Source organism: Herpailurus yagouaroundi, unplaced genomic scaffold (genome assembly GCF_014898765.1).
Source record: "Herpailurus yagouaroundi ecotype Mexico unplaced genomic scaffold, PumYag 141, whole genome shotgun sequence".
Lineage (NCBI taxonomy): Eukaryota > Metazoa > Chordata > Mammalia > Carnivora > Felidae > Herpailurus > Herpailurus yagouaroundi.
The window spans coordinates 40575782-40593015 of record NW_024412396.1 but is presented as its reverse complement, the minus strand read 5'-3'; the positions used below and the strand labels follow the sequence as shown (position 1 = coordinate 40593015).

The following is a 17234-nucleotide window of genomic DNA, read 5'->3' as shown; positions in this document are numbered from 1 at the left end:
GAAAGAAAGAAAGAAAGAAAGAAAGAAAGAAAGAAAGAAAGAAAGAAAGAAAGAAAGAATCCAGCACACCATTTGGACTTCCAGCCTCCCCTGTCACTGACATGACCTCTCGGTCCCCACTCCAATGTAGAACTAGCAAAGAGACCTTGGGCAGAGTAACAAAGCCGTGTTGAATTTGAATCGCATTTGAGCTGTTCCCTCCTTTCCCCATTTCTCTGATGACCCAACCTATATTAGTCAGGGTTCAACAGAGAAACAGAGTCAGTGGGAGATGAGATAGGTAGGGAGGGAGGGAGGGAAAGAGAGAGACAGAGACAGAGAGCGACAGAGACAGAGAGAGACAGAGAGATTATGGGAACTGGCTCATATGATTATGGAGGCAGTGTCCCACAAAAAGTTGTCTGCAAGCTAGAGAACCAGGAAAGCCAGTGGTATAATTCAGTCAAGAGTCCCGAAGGTCTGAGAGCCAGAATCTCTGAAGTTCCAGGGCAGGAGAAGAGGAACGTTCCAATTCTGTCTTGTAGAAGAGAGAATTCCTCCTTCGCCTTCACCTTTACTTCCATTCAGACACCCAACAGATTGGATTAAGCCTGCCCACATTGGTGAGAATGGGTCTCTTCAGTCCTCCAATTCAAATGCTAATCTCTCTCTTCACAAACACCTAGGAATAATGTTTTACCAGCTATCTGGGCTTCCCTTTGCCCCGTCAAGTTGACACATGAAATGAACCTCACACAACCCTAACCTTTCTTTAAAACTTGTTTTAATGAGGGGCCTCTGGGTGGCTCAGTCGGTTGAGCATCCAACTTTGGCTCAGGTCATGATCTCGCACTCTGTGAGTTTGAGCCCTGCATTGAGCTCTGTGCGGACAGCTCAGAACCTAGAGCCTGCTTCTGATTCTGTGCCTCTCTCTCTCTCTGCCTCTCCCCTGTTCATGCCCTGTCTCTCTCTCTCTGTCAAAAATAAATAAACATTAAAAATATTTTTTAAAAAAATTTGTTTTAATGATAACATTTGGCAGATGTGCATATAACCAAGGCATAGACATTACTATAATGAGCACCTGTGAACTATTCAGTTTGAAAAGTAAAACATTGCAGATTCACCTGAAGTTTCCTGTGTGTCTTCTTCATTATGTCCCCCTCCCTCTTCTTCAGAGGTGACCACTGTCCTGAATTTGATGTTTACCATTCCCATGCTTATCTTCCTAATTTTAGTAATATGTATTTATCCATGTGTTTCTGTGCGTATGTGGGTGTTTACATATGTATATGTGTATATGTATTGTTTCCAGTCTCTTTACAGATAGGAAAATTTAAAACACTCAGACTCTAACTTGCTTGAATAAAATATCTTTCTCATTATTATTATTATTTTTTTTTTCTGTTTCTGGCTCTGAAGAATGAAGATCACCAAAAACAGGCTTATGGATAAAACTGGCCTCTTTATATCTAGCCTAAGGATAATTTAGAAGGATGGGTGCATGGCTGGCCTGCAGGACTGGAATAAATGCTAATGAGCAAAGAAAAGTTGTTGTGGGGTGCGGGTTTTTTGGGGGGTTTTTTTTGTTGTTTTTTTTTTTACTTCCAGATAATGGCCTGTCTTCTGTTTCACTGTGAATGCCATAGGTAGCAAATCATGGTTGTCACTTGAATTTCCATCTGGCTTTTCCTTGTCATTCTGTATAAATGCCGCTGTGAAGACGTCTTATTCATTGAATCCTTTACTAACCATAATTTTCATCCAAGAGGTAAGAGTTTACATAGCATTTCTATTTTACCCCTTTCTTAAAATGACAAATATTGACAAACATCAAGGCAGGGAGATGTTTTTTACGCAGATTGTCGTAAGCTAAAAATCGCAAGATGGAGATTTGTGATTCTTTTTTGAACTTGATTATAAAAGTTTTTATCGAGCACTGTCAGACGCGTAAGCTGGGGAGAGACTTCAGATTTATAACTTGGTCCTAAATGGGCAACAGCAGATATAAAATCTTGGAATTTAATATCAGCTTTGAAAATGTTAAATTGAGAGTTCGAGCCGTTTTTACTTTATGAACTGGCACATTGTAGAATGCACGGGCTGTATTGATTTCTGACAGAAGAGGCTGTCTCTAAAATGGATTTGAGCCTTTTCATATTCCATTTCATCCTAAAGGCACATTTTAAGCGATGTCCTCTTCATTTCCATTTAGTGTGTGTGACTTAATTGAAGAAGAAAGAAAACAGCTTTACAGAGAAGGACCTTTTCCCAGAGCCTGTTGGGGTCACTACAGGGGTGGAGAATAAAATTACGGAAATCTGCTAAATGACCTGAAGTTCACGCCATGGATTTTTTTCCCCCCAAGTGTTTCAGTTCAAAGCAGATTCAAAACCATTTCCTTGGGCTATTTTTGAAACAGAGCAACAAGAGGAAAACAAAGTCCTTTGTGTCACTCCTCAATTTTTTGGTCCACCATCCCTGCCTGGAGAGGTCTCCTCACCACCTCTGCCTGCCTTTCTCACTTTCTGGGAATGCAGTTCTGGGCTCAAAAGTCTTGGAGATGGGGACCCCAAGCAACCTTGGTCTGGTGAGCAGTGAAGGAGAGGGCTGGGAATATGCTTATCAGGGCAGAAACCATGTTAACATCAGTTGCACATGTCATGGGACAGTTAACCAGGGTAGCTTCTACACTCAGGATTCCAGCCCACTGGTGTCTGTACAAAGACCCAAGATTGGTTGGCAAAAATGCCATCCTAAGCAAGTTTTGGTATAGCCTGTGATTAAAGGTTGTTGGAAAGGAGCCTCTGCCCCAAAGATATCCTCTGTGTTGATTTTCTATGATTGCTGTTACAAATTACTGCAAATTTAGCAGCTTAAAACAACACAAATTTATTCTCTTACAGTTTTGGAGGTCGGAAGTCTGAAATGGGTGTTGTGGGGCTGAAATCAAAGTCCATGTTCCTTCTAGAGGCTGTAGGCAAGAATTGTCACCTTTTCTAACTTTTAGAGGCTTCCTGATGTCTTGGTTCATGGCCCCTTCTCTTTCATCTTCAAAATACATCAATCCAACCTCTGCTTCTGTTGTCACAGTTCCTCTCCCAGCTTCTGACCCTTCTGTCTCCCTTATAATGACCCTCGCGATTACATTGGCTCTATCTGGATAATCTAGGATAATCCCCACATCTCAAAACCTTTAATTTAATCATCCATGCAAAGACCCTTTTTCCACAGAAGGCAACACATTCACAGATTAGGACGTGCGCATCTTTGAGGGAGGCATCATTTAGCCCGCCGCACTTAACCGATACTAAACTGAAATGCTGCCTTTTGAGAGACTTTCTTTCAGGCCTTACGTTTTGTATATTTAAGAGTCTTTTTTAGAATGCAAACACTCCTGGTAAAGTGATGGCAAGACAGCCATCTTGAGAGAGCCCTGGCCCGCTGTTGAGTTCTTTCTGCCCTTAATTCTTCTACCTACTGGGGCTGACTTATGTTGGTTTATGGAAGCCCCCGTGAGGTGCGCCCGCCCTAGCCCTAAAACCATGAGAAAACAAAGAAACTAAGATTATACGATTACATTTATGAATCCATCATTTACCTGATCAGAACAGAGATACCTAGAGTCATCTGACAGAGAAAAAAATAGCTCTCACAGCTGGAAGAACACTGAGTAACCAGATGAAGGGGATTATTCTGGATGGTCTCAAGCAGAAGCAGGGTGGCCTGGAAGGAAGTGTGGGAAAGAAAAAGCACAAAGCTTGCAGGCCCATGTAGCAGGGATCTCTGCCCATCTAGAGCTGTTCTCCTTCTTCCCTACATTGCTCTGTGACCCGAGAGGCTGGCCTCCACAGATTGTGACCCAAGAGGCTGGCCTCCACAGATCGTATCAAGCTCTCTGGCTTCCGCTTGGGAGAAGCACAAGCCAATGGGAGGCACAAGCAGAATCAAAGGGCAGGAGGAGCGAGAAGCCCAGGTATTTCTTCCCCAGTTCCCTCCCTGCTAGACGGCTTTGGCAATGATGTGTTTATTCCCATACCGAGGCCTTGGATCCCGTGGAACTGCTCTCTCCCTCAGGGCTGCAACTACCGGCTTCTCCGGCTTCTGACAACTGCTTCTTCCTTTTGCCCTGGAGATGGTAACTACTCCCAAGGTTGCCAGATTGGGGCTAGATCAGGGGTGCTTCACCATCTCTCGTTGGCTTCAAAACACACTGGAAAAGAATTCCTTCTTCAGCTCTCTGCAGTCACTACGCTCTTTGGAGCGTGCTGTTTATCTCCTGGCCTGACGCCTGCCATACTCCAGCACTGCCCGGAAGAGAGTGAGCAGGCCGAGTTTGATGGGGGCATGCGTCCAGCCGTTCTGTTCTGGCAGGTACTTCTTTCTGGCAAAAGTGGCGGCCCCAGACCTTAGCACTCAATGCCGTTAAATTCTGGGCTTCTCTGCCTGGCACCCTCTCTGCGCTGATTTCAGAAGCCCTGAACAGCCAGTTGCTGCTTTGACTTCATGCAGCTCCTCATTCTGTGCGAGACAAAGCACTGAGTGGGCTCCAGTCACTTCACCAGCTTTGTGTCTTATTGTACATTAATAAATTGGCTTTTCTATTTGTATTGCTCCCTGAGCTTTGTTCCTATGAGTGATCATCGCTCATCCAGTCAAACCGAGGGCATGAGACAATGGAGCGTCTGGAGTAGCAGGGCTGGGAACAGACCAGGTGCTGGACCATAGTGAATGCCCCAAGGTAAATGCCACCTTGCCAGGCTGCCTGGTGGCCAGGCCCTCCGGCATCGCTTGCAATATCTGTCCCAGCACACACTCCTTGCAGACTTCTGTAACCTCTAATGTCCTCCACTGGGCCAACATTTTACGATCCTCCCCCAAGCTGTTATCGTCTAACACCTTGCAGGGATTATGACAGCTGGCTCAGAGCCGGAACACGTGGAAACAGGACACGGCTCAATGCCGGAAGAGGGTGGGATGTGGGAGGGGGACAGGTGAGGTGATGAGGCAGGAGGAGGTTGACAACAAGGGGGCTGTCAGCTTGACCTGCTTCACTTTTCTGCAGCTGCCCCCGGGAGCTCTCATTCCCTGCATGCCCTCTGTGGGTCCAGGTTCTGGTCTCAGTTCTGCTACTACCTGCGTGAACTTTATCTTCTCTGGATATCCGTCTCCTCAACTGAAAAGCGAATGCTACAAATCCATGAGTCCATTCCACCTGCATTTGTCACGTATGTTCAAGTATTGCAAAACACATGCGTATCCTAGTGGCATTTAGCTGGGAAGTAGAGATTCAGTCTGAAGTGGGCTCTTAAGGCTTTAGGTTTAGAGCCCAGGAGGTCACATGAACTTAGGCTTAGAATCCAGCTCTACTACTTACAAGGTCTACTATGTGACCCTAGGCAAGTTATTTAACCCCTCTGAGCCTTAATTCCCTCATCTGTAAAGCAAGAACAGTGCTGCCTACCTTACACAAAGGTAAAGATTATATGAGATAATATATGTGTGCCCCAGACCTAAGCCAGGGTCTCCCGCCATCCAGTCTCTGCATCAAGTTACATTTGAAGAAGATAGTCCTAGAGGCGGATGTAATTCGTACTGCTTTCTGATCACAGAAGTATCACTCAAAGATCATAAGAGAGGGTCCAGTCTATAACCCACCGTAACCTTTCATAAAATATCTTTTATTCTTCTGCCCAATTGCCCTGCCCCCACTAGAAATCTCACAAAACTCTCCCAACGGCACTTGACTTACCGAGTCTAGCCAAACAAAACGAAACAAGTAACAGAAAAGGATGCGCAGTTTAATTTGATTTTCAGATACACAACAAACCTTTTTTTAAGTACTAATATTTCCCATGCAATATTTGGGACATACTTATACTAAAAAAACATATACATTACACTAAAAAAATTACCGGTTTACCTGAAATTCAAATGAAACTGGTGTCCTGTGTTTTATCTGGCAACGCTCCCTAACACCCGTCTCACAGATTTTGTTTTCCTGTTCTTCATTCCTCCCCATCCCATATTTGCGACACAGGTTGACGGTGCTAAGTTTCTCCCACTTCATTTTCAGATTTTCATCTACGCTCTGCCCAGTACCGGCATCCTCCACAACGAGGGAGAGCATTGGAGGGGGCCCAGCAAGAAGAACCCTTCCCTTTCCCCCTGCTTCCCTGGGCCTCCCTCTACAGCCACTCCCCCAGTCCTACCTTTGCAGAAGCTCAGTAGCCAGGAGGACCTGAGAGGGTAGGAGAGAAGAGAAGCTCACCGGCAAAGACCAAATTTTTGTTAGTGTTAGGGAGTGGAGGTATCGCTCACACGTTAACAAATACGGTACTTAGCTCAGGCTCTGCAGTACGGTAAACACAGACGGCCTGCTCTTCGTCATCCTTCTCCTCCTCGATATTCGGAGCGAGACCTCCTTTCCCAGCCTCCTAGACCAAATCCAAGGCCTCATTCTCCATAGAACACTCCAGAGACCTTAAAAGAGGCCCGCCCACCCCGGGGCTCCTGCTGAGATGCTGCAGGAGTCCCAAGCCCCCTGGGGCTGGATCCACACCAGCCCGTGGTAGCCTCCGCTCCAGGATGGTCTCAGCTCCATTACTTTGAAGGCCCAGGTGGTCACAACATCGCTTTGTTCTCGGGGTCACGTGACCCACCCAGAAAGCTCAAAATTCCCAAAGGCCCCTGATGAGCCAAGGGGTTCCTTCTGGGACGGCTGCCTTGGTTCTCTTTAAAGGGGCCGCTGGGCCGCTGTTGCCAAAGGCAGTACTCTTCCTCCATCCTGGGGCCACCTGAGGGAGTTAAATTCCCATTTCAAAAACAAAGCCCACTGAACTGGAATAGTGTTGGTCCTGAGTGCCAGCAAGAGCCTTGCCTCATTCCCAAAGGGGTACTGGGTCCATTAAAGCTTTTCACAGCTGATTGCTCACCTGCTCTTTATTTTCCACTTCACTCGGTGCACTAAACAGTGTCCCGGAGAGAAGGACCCAGCAGAACACATCAATAAAATTGAACATTTCCCCCTCAATCCTCTTTGAGGCAGACCCTCCAGGCTGTCTCGATGGGGAGATACAGCTTCATTTCTTTCCTTTTTTTTCCCCTTCTTCTAAGAGTGGGAATCCAATCTGGGACAGATCAGACCCAGGGCTTAAAAAAAAAAAAAAATGGCACCACAATCATTTCTCCTTATAACTACCAAGGGGTTTCTCCACTGTTCTTTCTTCCTATATCATTGCTACTTCCCAAAGAGCATCACATAAGAAACAGAAAGAACAAAAGAAGAAGGCTGGGTGGCATGGTACACTTCCTAATTTCAATTCATTTCAGCAAACATTTGGTCTGAGGAACCAACCCACCACAGGGGATACAAAGCAGGGTAAAGCCAGAGCCTGCCCTCCTGAGGCCCACCGTGTGGGAGACTCAAGACATAAGCAGCATGAAAGCAGCATTGAGAGGGGCTGGGTGCACAGGAGGAACAGGGCAGGACGAGGGATGGCTAGAAGGTCTCAAAGAGACCTTCAGAGAGGAGCAGCGCTGTTGTTTGTGTGTGTTGTTATTGCTGTGGCTTTTGTTTTTGTTTTATTTTCTCTCCTTTTCTATTCCCCCTCTGCCTTCTAATCAAGCCCATCCCTAGTCTACTGGGTTGGCTGAGCTTGAACTTGGTAATCCTCCAAACCCTTCAGTATTCCTCCCACCGTGACTCTAGAAAACAGACCATTTTGTCTAGCTTTTCCTATAGATGTTTCTGTCCAGAAGAAGTGTAGCATGCAATATATATATATATTGTTGTTGTTTTGGGTTTTTTTGTTTGTTTGTTTGTTTGTTTGTTTTAACTGAGCATTTACTATGGTAAGCACTAAGAAAATGGTTCCGGAAAATAGTCATGAGCAAAAACACCTAGAGACTCTGCCCTCCCCGCTGTGTCCCCGTTCATGGTGCTCACAGAGCAGTGGTTCAGCATGGAGTTAAGATTACAAATGCACATACTTTGGAGTTGAAAAGAGCCGGGTTGTCTTATCGTCCATGAGACTGTAAGTTAATTAAATTCTCTGTGACTCAGTTTGCTGATGTGTAGATCACGGACAATACTACCCGGCTCATAGGTTTGTCATGAGGTGTTGGCAAGGTGTGCAAGGTGTGGGCGCATGGCAGGAGCCCCCACTAGTGGTAGAGATGGTCTTCTAGTACCACACATTTGGCACCTCGTGATAACACTGACGACACTACTGTGCTTTGCTGTTTTCACATTGTGTCCCATGTGTCTGTTTCATTTCACCCACAACATCATAAGCCCCTTGAGGACATAACAACAACCGAGCAGATCATAAGTGCTCAACAAATAGCCATTGAGTTCGGATTGCGGGAGACTGTGGAATTTTTCTGCAAAGCCCTGGAGGTTTCCATTTTAGGCAAGAGCGAAGGGGGCCGGAGAATTTCCATGGCCGAAATGCCGAATGCACTTGCTCAGCGAATAGGGCAGAGGGAAAGGCAAAGTGAATTTCGACGGTGCTGTGACAGCGTCCTGTGACAGAGAGCCTGCAGAGCAGAGGAGAACAGAGCTGAATAAACCCGGGGCATAGAGGCGAATGCAGCTCCACAGGATGAAAGATAGCAGGAGGTCGGTATGAGACTGAGAAGGAAACTGTATTACTGCCCAGAGAGAGGCCAGGGCCGCTCTCTAGGTGGGTGGTGCTCGGGGAATCCCACGATGTGGGATCAAATGGAACAGCCATTGGGGACAACCACCAACTTGGAAGGCAGGAAAGGTAGGTGATCAGTAAACGAGTAATTGAGTCAAAAGACGCTTCTCTCCCCCGCACCCCCTACCACCTCCGCCCACTGGCCCTGGAGAGGTGGCTGGGCTGCAGCCACCGAAGAATAACCTGTGGGACACTGAGAAATTGGAAAATGTTTCTTGTCCTGAGAGATCCCTACAGGTTAGCTGGCAGAGAGAAAGTGGTCAATAAATTTTTGCCAATGATTATTTGAGTTCTGAGCATCAGAAGCCTATAATGTAGCATTTAAAGGGGATTATTTAGGCCCATCTCTTTGCTTACATGTCTGGAAACCAGTCCAGAGAAGTGAAGTGACTTGCCCAAGGCCATACCGGTAGTAAAGAAGTTGGGAATCCTTGTTCGGACCCCCCAGGTCTGGGCTCATTGTTCATTCTTTTTTTTTTTTTTTTTTTTCATTGCTCATTCTTTAGGCAAACAAGTCTACAATGAGCAGCAGTTCTGTTTCTTGTGGTCAGGGCCCCAGCCACACCTTGACCTCCATTCAAGCTCAGATGACTTCAATGTGGAATTTATTTTCTTTTTCCCAAGTTCTCTTCCAACTGAGTAATGTGGTTGCGTCAGCCTTGTTCTCTCTCCTGTAGCTCTTTAAAAAAAAAAAAAAACACACACACAAAACTTTTTTTAATGTTTATTTTTGTTTATGAGAGAGACTGAGACAGAGTGTGAGTGGGGGAGGGACAGAGAGGGAGACACAGAATCTGAAGCAGGCTCCAGGCTCCGAGCTGTCGGCACAGAGCCAGACGTGGGGCTCGAACCCACGAACAGCAAGATCATGACCTGAGTGAAGTTGGCCGCTTAACCCACCAGCCACCCGGGCTCCCCTCCTCCCCCCGTAGTTCTAAATATGTCTTTCAAAGCTGGAGAAACCTCAGCGAGGAAACCAACGTGACTGTCTTCAGACAACAGAAGCCTTAGTCAAGTTCAGCTATTATCAGTTATTAATATTGTCATTAACATTATTTGGTCGCCAACTGTTGGCTAGGCCCAGGCGGTGACAAACCAACAGCTAAGGTGGCCCCCATGGCGCACACCGAGAGCAGGCCTGCCTCTCTGTCCCTTGTCAGACACCGCAGGTTTCCGGCAAGCCCCCACAGCAGGCACAGGAAGAAAATAAGCAAGTTGATGCCGGCCTGAGCTGAGTCATCAAGGCTCAGATGGGAGAGTCTGAGGGAAGGTGGCTGGAGCGTCCTGGCTCTGTGAGCAAACAGCTGAGATGGAGGTTGTAGAGAAATCACTCCCTACCCCTCCCATGGCCGGGCCCCCCCCCCCCCCCCGCAAGTGATCCGCAGAGCCCAGGGTGAGCCAGGGCCCCTCAAATTGGCATTTTATTGCTGAATTTTAAAAGGTATCGGTCATTGCCAGTCTTCTGTTTTGTATCTTTTAATCGTTTTAAAATTGTGCCCTGAGGCGATTTGAACACCAAGGGCAGCACTTTATAAAACAAATAGATAATGAGCTGTATCCCCTTCCCGGCAGGATGGAGACGTAGGCAGCAGGGATTGGGTAGGAGGGGACACAGAGAGAAGCCTTCTGAGGGTTTTCGGCCTGCAGGGCCTCACTCCTGCTGGTCAATCCTTCCCTTATTCCTCCTATGGTTTCACGCTGGGCTTCTGAGCACCAGCAGGAGCCAGAAAATTGGAAGCTAGGAAGTTCGGTGCTGCCCAGGCCAGCCGGGCAGAGCCAGCTTGAGAAGGCGGGATTCCTGCAGGGACTGTGTCTTTACAGAGTTGTAGAGAACACAGCCCCACAGTCACGGGGGGAGAATTATGACTGAAAGGAAAAATCGAGATCTGGGGGCTCCTGGGTGGCTCAGTCAGTTAAGCATCTGACCCCCCCCCCTTTTTTTAATGCTTTTATTTATTTTTTGAGAGACTGTGAGAGAGTGTGAGTAGGGGAGGGGAGAGAGAGAAGGGACAGAAGATCCAAAGTGGCCCTTGCACTGACAGGCCGACAGCAGCGAGTCCCACGTGGAACTCAAACCCACGAACCGCAAGGTCATAACCTGAGCCAAAGTCAGACACTCAACTGACTGAGCCACGCAGGCGCCCTATAAACATCCGACTCTTGATGTCAGCTCCGGTCATGACCTCACGGTTGTGAGATCGAGCCCAGAGTCGAGCTCTGCGCTGAGCATGGAACCTGCTTGGGATTCTCTCTCTCTCCTCCTCTCTCTCCCCTTTTCTCAAAAAAAAAAAAAAAAAAGAAAAAAAAAAGGAAGAAAGAAGGAGATGTCGGACAACAGATGTCCATAGCACACAGGCACACAGATTTGGCTACTGTGTGTTCTGGCAGGATGTAGGAAAGAGAAGTGAGAGCCAGACAAAAAGTCCCAGGGAACAACCACACATTGCACATTTGCTTGGTGCTCTGTGGTTGAATCAACACTTCCCTTCCCTGGAAAATTCTGCCTAAGTAATATGGCTTCAGGGAAATGAGGTCCTGGGCCATTTTAGGAAGGGAGACCTACTCTTGCTGAGAAACACAACTGTGAGTGATAAAGGGAAAGAGAGCCCTGTTTCCTGACTCATGAAGGCAATACAGTATTTAACAAATACCATTTGCTGATGAAGTTCTGACAAGGCCACTCAATAACCCATGATGCTGACGACTCCACTTAAGAATCTGCTTGAGCCCAGACTTCAGCTGCTATTAATAGAGGTCATGTTGTTGGCAGGCTGAAGCACGTTCTGTGCACAGGAGAGCAAATACCAAGTGGGGGACCCAAGACACCACAGGTATTTCAATCTAAGTCACAACATCATTTCAGCCCAATTCCACTGCCCTCGGGGGCCTGGCCGACTTCCTGCCATCCCATCTTCATTTCTACCTCCTAAATAATACTTCTTGTGCTGTTTTATTACATTATGAAAGGTATATACATACTTATTTCAGGAAACTCAAATAAAGGACAGAGTCCCCATATCCTGCTCAACCTTGCTACAAACCCTCATGTCCTTTTCTAGGCATGTATGAATGAATATTATATACGATTTTTAAGTGGAATTATACTGTTTTATAACATACATTGAAAATACCTCTCTATGCCTATTATACCCTTCTATAGCATCAGTTTTATTAAAATTAATTATTAATTTAATTACAAATTAAAATAATTTGTAAAAATTATATGGATGTACCATAAAGTATATTTACCCAATCCCTTATTGTTGGACAGCTAGATTGTTTACAAATGTTATTATTATGGGGTTCTCTGGAGTCATGTCAAGGTAAAACAAACACACCCCTGGATAATGGGGTTACTGTAGGGTAGTGTAATGGCCAGAATGTTAGGGTAAGAAACAGGGGCACAGTACAGAAAAGGGGCTATGAGAGAGAAGAACTGCCCTCAGAAAAATATTATTTCTGTCTGACATCATGCAGACCACAGCTGGAACTCTGGAGTTTTTCTGGGCTCTTCTCCCAGTTCAGTGGAGATTTTGCCATTTGAATGACATAAAGAAGCCTTATCCGTATGGGTCCTGTTGTTTCCATGTGGTGGTGGTAGATGGGTCACTAACTCCATTAGCTTTGATTATGTATGTTTCAGTAAATAACTAGATAATAAATCACCCCACAACTTACTGGCTTAAACCAATCATCATATTTGCCTGTGATTCTGTGGCTCAGCAAACAGGGCTGTATCAGGTAGCTATTCTGTTCTACAAGCCATTTTCTAGGGGCAAGCACTTGGCTTCCTTTTACATGGTGGCTGGGCAATAGGTCTAAGCAGAACATTCATATGTCTGGCACCTCAGCACTTCTCTACATGACCCCTCTCTCTCTCCATATGGTTAGCTTGGGCTTCCTCACCACATGGAAGTCTCAGGATAGCCAGACTTCTTACATGGCAACTGTCTCCAAATAGGACAAAATTGGAAGCTACTGATGTCTTTAAGGTCCAGCCTTAGAAGATACACAATGTTACTTCCAATGCATTCTATATGTCAAAGCCAGTCTCAGGGTCAGTCTTTTCCAAAGAAAAAGGAAATAGGCTCTGCCCCTGGATGGAAGGTGAGGCAAAGAATGTGCATCCATCTTAACCTACTACAGTAAATCTGCTGAAGACAAAAGGGTTACGAGGTTCTTGCGTAATTAAGAAACAGAACACTATGGCGTTGCAAATCACTAAGACCCAAGTGTGGACTCATCCAGCGAGAAGAGATTCCCCCAGTTCTGAGCAATAAACCAAAAGAGACCATTACCAGATGGCATGTGGGAAATGGAATCTTTGGCAGAACTCACACCCAGGAGACGGTAGTGACGCCGATCCTGCCCCACGGCCCCCACCCACAGTGCTGGAGGAGGGCTCTTCAGCCCAGCTCCTTCCTCTGCTATGGAGCTTACTTACCCCTGGGTTCCAGCAAGGCACCTGCTTCTCCTTTTGCAGATTCCTCACTCCTTAAGTATAGTAATTCTTTCCCAAGCCTGCATTATATGGGTTTTGAGATCTTTGTGAGATCCTTTGCACTGAAATTACAAATACTGGTTCTGCAAATGTTGATATGCTTCCTCAGACTGGCAAAAGAAAAGAAGACATAGGTTGCCTCGTGAAAATAGTGAATTTACCGTGTAAAAGTTGATCATTTCTTTTCATATGGGGGCCTTGAAAAAGCTAAAATCCCTCGCCCGTCTTGGGCTCTAGAGGTCTGTGTAAATCAGCCACTCACTCAGGGAAAGACCCTGACTGCTCCCCTCACAACTACTGTGATGCCACAGGGAGTTTCTTGGTCACACCTACTCCCATCTGATTGTTGGTTCTATAGTTTCTTACAGGCTTGTCCAAGTGCTGGGCTGGCCCACACTTAATATCAAGTCATTCATTGCCTGATTCCCACTGGATTGATAAAAAAATGCTGCCACTTGGGCAGTTCCTTGCCACTTTACCTGAAATGAAGCCATCTGTGGGATACTATGCAGGCAAATGGGCCACATCATGGGCAGGAAGTTGCATCGTCTATTGTCATCTACACACAACCTTGGGCCAAGCCATGGAGGTCTACTCTGCAGAAATGTACAGACCGTGGCCTCTTTAAAGGGGGCTTAGACTTGGGGCGCCTGGGTGGCTCCGTCGGTTGAACTCATACTCTTGATTTCTGCTCAGGTCGCAATCTCACGGTGTGTGAGTTCAAGCCCCGTGTAGGGCTCTGTGCTGACAACAGAGATTCACTGTCTACCTCTCTGTTCCTTCCCTGCTTACTCTCTCTCTCAAAATAAATAAATAAACTTTAAAAAGGGGTGGGGGGGCTTAGACTTAGTGTCTGTTTGCACTCCAAACTGATCAGATAAGGGCTGACCAGCTCTTTAATATTTAAAGTTTCTTTTTCACAGTCCAGCCTGAAGCCTTGTGCCCATTCGATTTGTACTGCCACATACCTGGCTGATGCTGGTGAATTGAGACAAATATCATCTATTCAGAACTGAAAATGACTCCATTTTTCCCTATGCCTCCCTCCAACCATAAGGCAGTGCTCTAAAAGCTGGGGGTGGGACAGATGCCTGCTTCCCTGGGAGAGGAGAATTCTACCCCCCACCGCAGTCCCTTAGGCTTCTCTTGTTATATCGTCCCTAGACCATTGGGAAGGAATCAAGACATTACTTTATTCGATCAGGATCATTTATAAATAGCAGAACCACTTTCTGCTTCACTGCAGCTCATGATATTGAGATGAGTGAATTAAAGTAAACGGCTATTAGAGAAAGTAGGGGAGTGAATTTTAATGTAACGTATGGCAGACCTTCCTTCGGAATCTTTGCATATTGTAACCATTGTGTAGGCAATGGGGTAAGCACTTTGGAGCTTGTATACCTGGTCCTCGCACCTGGATACAAGGCTCTGGATGGGCCAGACCAAATGCAGGCAGATGGGGCACTGGCCTCATGTCCCTCCCCACCTCACCACCTTCTGAGCCTGAAGTTAGCAGGTTTCCTGCTGAGTCCTGAGTTTCATCTGTGGCTCCAGAGAAAGAAAGTGCCCCCTTCTGCAGAGAAATGTGTTGTCTCTGATAGAAGAGGCCCTTTCACCAGGTGCCAGGGTGTCTGGAAAAAGTCTAGGAAAAAAGAGGAAAGAGGTGTGTGTGTGTGTGTGTGTGTGTGTGTGTGAGAGAGAGAGAGAGAGAGAGAGACAGAGAGAGAGACAGAGAGAGAGAGAGAGAGAGACAGAGAGAGACAGAGAGACAGAGATAGAAACAGAAACAGAGACAGAGATTGGAAGGGACGGAGGGATTGAGAAAGAACATGAACTCAGTCCTGGGCTTTCTTACAGTGTTGGCTCTCTGCCCTCACTGAGCTGGGTCAGTACATCCTGCTGAGAACATGCCCTCCCTTCCCTCAGAAACCTAAAAGGACACTTTGACTTCATTCACCGGTCTGATTTGGACATTGCAACAAATACGTTTATCCCAGCTTTCTGTTTGGCCTTTTGTGACACCCTTGAGGGGGTAGCTGCGTCTTTTCGTTCTCACACACACCCCCGCCTCCTGCATTAAGGTTGGATTCTCTTGCTTAACGCAGAGAGCCTCTGCCGTGAGGACCTAAATACTAAGGTGTAGCATCAGAGTGAGGGAAAGAAACGAGTGGGAAGAAAATTCACTCAAAAGGACTTTGCGTATGCAGATGGGGCTATTTTTTTTAAACTTTATTTTGAATTCGTTTCAGGCTACGGAAAAGCACAAAGTTTTTGTTTTTTTTTTTTGTTTTTTTTTTTTGTTTTTTTTTTTTCAGAAAACTACAAAAAGTGCAAAGAATTCCTGTATACTCTTCATCTCATTTGCTTATCATTTTCTCTCTTTATATACTTTTTTCTGAACTAGCTGCAAATAACTTGAAGATATGATGCCCCTTTATCCCTAAATACTTAAGCATGCATTTCTAAAAAAAAAAAAAAAAAAGAAGAAGAAGACATTTTCTTTCCTGACCCCAATACATTATCAAAATCAGGAAAATAATATTGATGTAATACTATTATCTAAACTACGTATCTTTTTCAAATGTCGTCAGTTCTTCTCACAATGTTCTTTATAGCAAAAGAGAAAATTGTTTTGCTCCAGGAGCCAATCCAAGATTGCCCATTGTCATGTCTCTTTAGGTTCCTTCAGTTAGGATACTTCCTCAGTCTTTGTCATTCGCGATGCTGATATTTTGAAGAATCTAAGCCATTTATTGAATAGATTGTCCCTCATTTGGAGACTGTCTGATGCTTCCTCACAATAAGATTTGGGTTGTACATGTTTGGCAGGAATACCACAGAGGTGATGTTATGTCCTCCTTAGCACGTCACATCAGGAGATACAGGATATTGATCTGTCCCCTTGTGATGTTAACTTTGATACCTGATTCGGGCGGGGTCTGCCAACCCTCTCCACTCTCAAGCTATTATTTTTCCCTTTGAAATCAACAAGCATTTTATAAGGAGACACTTTGAGATTGTATAAATATACTGTTTCTCATCAAACTTTGACCCTCTATACATCCATTGCCAGTTCTTGCCTGAATCAATTATTGCTACGAAAGTTGCCAAATGAGAATTTTCTAACACTGTTTTTTCGTCCATGCTTAGTAGTTGAAATTTTACCATACGAAAGGGCTTTTTCTTTTCCACCATTTATGTATTCATTTACATCAGTATGGACGTATATTTCTTATTTTATTCCGTAGATTTTAAACCACTACTATGTTTTTTTTCAAAGTTCAAATGGTCCCAGATTTGGCCAGTGGGAGCTCCTTCCAGCTGTCTCCTTTTGTCCTTGTGACATGTCCAGGCAGGGCTGTTTTTGAGGGCAGATGCTCCAGAACTCTGGCCCAGAATATTTCTCTAAATTGTGGAAGTTTAAGTCACACACAAGAATGTCATTTTTTAATATTATGATAAAACACACAGTATATGCCAGTGACATTTAGAGTTCCAATGGAGTAACAAAAGGCTTATGAACATACATTTCATTGTCTTTCTATACACCAGACTCATTTTGTAAGTCAAGGCTTGACTCCTTCTCCCACCTCCTGGTCTCAAGGTGAGGCCAGTCCACTTCACAATAAACCCACTAAGGAAATAGAGGACAGAGAAGAGTCAGGGAGGTGGAGAGAAACAGGAAAGGAAAGGAAAGGAGAGGAGAGGAGAGGAGAGGAGAGGAGAGGAGAGGAGAGGAGAGGAGAGAGAAAAGCCTCTTTTCTCGTCATCCTTGAGAGTGGTGTGGCACCTGCAACTTCCTCATGTCCCCCTTGCACACTGACCCCTCTAGGGAGCAACCCTCTGCTGTCACAGGCGTTAGTGTGGACAGAATGCAGGACATTTCGTCAGAGGTTAGAACAGTCACCTTCATCTCAGAAAACAGCCTGGGAGAAAACACGGGCTGTGTGGAAGGAACTGAGGTCTCCTCACCACAGCAACACCCCTGGAAGGGATGGAAAGAAAGGAGAGAAAACCCTGGGTTTGTGATGTCCCCTCCCTCTCCTCAC

The 17234-nt window shown here is 45.6% G+C and overlaps 1 long non-coding RNA gene across 1 annotated transcript in view; it reads right to left on the bottom strand.

Moving 5' to 3' along the window:
* LOC121031912 (uncharacterized) overlaps positions 1 to 6590 on the bottom strand; it is a 43526-nt gene extending 36936 nt beyond the window's left edge. The window contains exon 1 of the long non-coding RNA XR_005790965.1: positions 6192 to 6590. This is a non-coding gene — a long non-coding RNA (uncharacterized LOC121031912). The remainder of the gene's footprint in view (positions 1 to 6191) is intronic.
* Between the last annotated feature and the right edge of the window lie 10644 nt (positions 6591 to 17234).